The following is a 4,302-nucleotide window of genomic DNA, read 5'->3' as shown; positions in this document are numbered from 1 at the left end:
GTTCTACTTCTCCTCGTCATTCTAAATGATCACTATGTTGTGTTTCATTCTCACTAGCCTAAGAAAAGGATTATATAATTCGAACAGGTGTAAAATGAGAAATTTGGAGGAGGTGCAAAAGATGAGTAGGAAGGAAAAAAAAATTCTCAAGTTTTTGGGCTTAGTTCTGAAGTTAAATTTTGATATGATACAAAGGCCCATATAGGTATATTCGAGTTCGAGAATTGCTCCTCCCATCTAATTTTGCTCATTCTTGTCCAATGTGAGTTAACTCACGCTGGAAAATACACCTGCATGAGTTAACTCACGCTCGACTATTTGACGGAAATGAGCAAAAACAGATGAGAGAAGAGCAGTTATCTTCGAGTTCGAACAACATAGTTTATGAGCAAGTATTGCAAGTTGTTTAACTTATCATTGATCCTCTTCATAATGATCAAATATCAAAGTGGAGAGTCAGAATAACAAAATTATAGAGTAATTAAAAACATAGGTGTAATTTCAAAAATTGTGACTGTATATACAATATCTTGCTGAATTTATCAAAATCTGGACTAAATAACTTGCACCTTCCATTCCTTCAACAAAATAAACTTGCCACCTTTCACTTTTAAGCAGCCAAACCCTTGAAACTGAGATGTCTCAATTTGGCTTTTGGGATATGTCAAGAGTTTGCTTTGATATTCCTTCACATATTGGCAAAATTAAAGTGAGTGTCAGTGTTTCCCCAACTCATAGGCTACTTTTCCGTGGGGTATTATTATTAGTGCTGATGGTGAAGTATCATTCTCTATTTATTAGGCTCACAAGTTAGTTGCCAACTTGCCTAATGTTATTGCTCATCTTAATTTTATCTCTATGCTAGATAAAAGCATTACACTTCAATAAATGTTTTGATGATTTAGTTTGGTCAGATTTTAGAGGTTAGTTTGTTTAAAACAAATGTATTAAAAAAATGCATAGAAAATAAAGAAGCAACATATCCATCTCCAACTCTATGATATTAGAAGGTACAACTAAAACCACAATTATTTGTTATCACAATCATAATTGACACTTCTCAACTAAAATATCAAGAGTTTATACACTTCAATAAAGTCCAATTGATTTGATCTTATGATAGACTTAAATAACATGATTTAATATCAAGTTAGGTTGGTTTTAATAGTAATGGTAAGTACTCGAGTGACTTGAACAAAGGTTCGAATCTTAACTCTCGTCAATGGAACGTTATTAAATTTTTCGATAAAGATTAGTCACAGTTAACAATAGTGGATTCTTTCAAGGTATACTAGATTGCGACGTGTGTATCATCATTTTTGGCGGAAACAAACAATAATCACTAAATAAATTAATTATGTTCTTAAAACTACTTGGAAAGTTAGAATGAAGTCTAAACATTTTTTATCAAGCTAGACAAAACTTCATCTCCAGTAAAGGGAACAGAACTTATAATCCACAAATGATAATCACATCACACAATACAATAAGTGGAAGAAAAAAAGCCTTATCCCTTCTTCATATTAGAGAGGTTATACAAATAATCAAATATTCATATCACCTCTCTTACATTAGCACAAATCTGTTGCTTAAAAAAGCAAAGCAATCTGTTTGTTACCTAATTGACTTCAAGAAGTTTTGCAATACATAAGAAGTGAATTCCCATGAATACATTTAATATATATTTCCACAATTGAAAATTAATCCTCATCATAAGATGAGAAAAAATCATGTTCAAATTGAGTTTCTCTTAGCAAAAATAAGTATTTTTTTAGGGAAATGCAAACTTCTATGTAAGATCTACAATCTATTATTTTTATTATATATTTATATATACTATCATAATTTGGCTCAATTCAATGGATCCTACTATTCTTCTCCTCAACCTCAAGCAACACAAAAAAAATTGAGCTCTACCCTCCACGAAATTACACTTTTAACAAGTCAGATTTGGCATCTCCAATGCAATTTAGAGGACGTAGAACTTGCTTCTCAGAAAACCAAGTTTTTGACCTAATAGACGGTTTACTAGTCTGTCCAAAGCCTCTTTCATCCACCAGTGTTGACAAACATCTCTTGCTTCAGATATGCTCATCTATAAACCCCAAAATAGAAAGTTTCAAACAAAATTTCAGTGACCCTTTCAGAAAATTAATAACAACGTAATAAACCGTCAATTTAGTCACTAAATTATCATTTTTTTTTCTCCAATTTAATTCCTAAAAGAATATATTATACTAGGACACATGGTCCTTAAGTATATAAAATCCATCCATTTAGTCTGTAATATTTTTATAGTTACAACTTACACGGACTAAATTACGATATATATATATATATATATATATATATATATATATATATATATATATATATATTAAAGTCTGGTTATTTTTTTTATACTTTAGAAGCTAAATTGATGCTTTAACATTGACACTGTTCATGCTACTTACCCATCTTCTTTGACGAAGGTTTTGTTCAGGCCAGAACTCCAATTCCTCTTGAACAAGTAGAGGAAACATGTAACCATCATATAAAGTATCATATGTTTTACTCTTGAAACTCCATTTACCCAATTTACCCTGCACCAAGCAATAGTAACATTAGTATCCAAAGCCAATTATTTTTAGAGAATTATCCATTTAGCCTTTAAAATTGTAGGATTCTTCAATTTAGCCATAACAGTGGCACAATTGCAAATTCTCTCAACCTCAAGTAACATTAGTTCCACCAAGACAATTTTAGTTGCTGAATTGACAACCAAAAAGCATTAATGCTCTCATAAATCATTTTAAAAGTTTGTTGACTTCAGAACCAAATTGTCTTGTTTTCGCGGAAAAAGTCTTAATAATAGAGTTCGTACAAAAGGTAAATAAAGTCTGTTCAAAAAATTTCAATCAATATCCGAACCCGAGTTCTTCAAAACAATTCATCTTCAATTTAACTTCATTAATCACTAGAACTCGATCATTTACTAAGAAATCAAATCGTCCGATACTTACGATATCTAGAATAAATTGGAGATTACTTAATTACTTATTTTTTACTTGTTCTGTACAACATCTTGAGTAAATTTCTCACCTCAACAATGCCTCGTACACCAGCTTCCTCCATGGTTTCTCTCAAAGCTGCCTCCTTTTGAGATTCATCTAATTCCCAACCTCCCTGTTATTTAGTAAGCAATACAAAATTATAAATAACATAATGGAAGAAAATGAATCAAAATAAAAGTATTAATCATTGACTAATATCTATATACCTTTGGAAATAGCATCCCTTTCCCTTTCTGAGAACTTATAACAAGAACTTCCAATTCATCTAAAACATCCAATGAATTTTTCTCCCCAATCTTATATCTGTATGGTATACATCTGCATAAGCATGATTGTAAACACAAAATTATTAGTACCATTGATGTTAAATTCAATAAATAAACAATGCAATTTTTATCTTTATTTCCAATTAGTACTTCTTTAGAATCACTAGTGAGTTTGATGAAATCACGTGTAATGATTACGTTATAATACTAAAGTGTACATTTGTTATCAGAATCACAGTGACACGCCGTGATTCTGTCAAACTCTGAGCTAATAATAACCCATTAACCAATAGTATTTTTTGTATCTGAATCACAGTGATACACCGTGATAATTTAGCAGTATTATTCTTTGCACCTCAAAATTATCAAAAGTGGTCTCAGAAATCAACAAAAAACCAAAACCCCACAATGAAAGTCACAATTTTTTTTCAAAAAAAAATGGATGAAAACAATTTTGAAAGAAAACCCAGTTGAAGAAATGAAAAGGGGTGTTGAGAAACGAACCCAACAACTTGACGACGACCTTTTCTATAACGTTGTAACTCTCTACCAGTACGAGAAACCAATGTGACAACATTTTCTTGAGAAACCAAAGCAACCATTATTGTGTGTTTTGTAAAGAATAATGAAACAGAGAGTTTAAGGAAGAAACGAATGAGAGTTTTGTTTGAGTGGATAGCATAACGGGAAGCGAGGAAGGGACCCCTTTTAATATTGGTTAGAGAGAGAAAAGGGTTTACCTTTAGAGGAGAGAGAAACTATATTTTTTTAATATTATTTATTGTTTTATATGTTATTATTCCTTTTTTTATTTTTTTTCTCTTTTACTACCAAACACAATTGTTGTCAACTTATTATAGTGTAAATGGTTTATGAATATATGTGAGTGTTGTAAATTCAATAATACTAAATAAGAAAAGGAAAATGGGGAACAAAAAGAAATAATTTTTGGATGAATAATGATTATATTATTATTTTAAAAA

The 4,302-nt window shown here is 30.6% G+C and overlaps 1 pseudogene across 1 annotated transcript; it reads right to left on the bottom strand.

Annotated features, from left to right (window-relative positions):
* Nucleotides 1–1,787: 1,787 nt before the first annotated feature.
* LOC146939572 (nudix hydrolase 18, mitochondrial-like) lies at nucleotides 1,788–4,001 on the bottom strand (annotated as a pseudogene). The gene is made up of 5 exons (XR_015031695.1): nucleotides 3,824–4,001; nucleotides 3,260–3,371; nucleotides 3,082–3,165; nucleotides 2,454–2,582; nucleotides 1,788–2,095 (listed from the first exon to the last, which is right to left on the bottom strand). The product of XR_015031695.1 is annotated as a nudix hydrolase 18, mitochondrial-like (transcript).
* Nucleotides 4,002–4,302: the final 301 nt, after the last annotated feature.

The sequence above is a fragment of the Medicago sativa genome, chromosome 3 (assembly GCF_051527215.1).
Source record: "Medicago sativa cultivar Bolivia chromosome 3, Bolivia_mono, whole genome shotgun sequence".
Lineage (NCBI taxonomy): Eukaryota > Viridiplantae > Streptophyta > Magnoliopsida > Fabales > Fabaceae > Medicago > Medicago sativa.
This window is presented reverse-complemented; position numbering and strand designations above follow the sequence as displayed.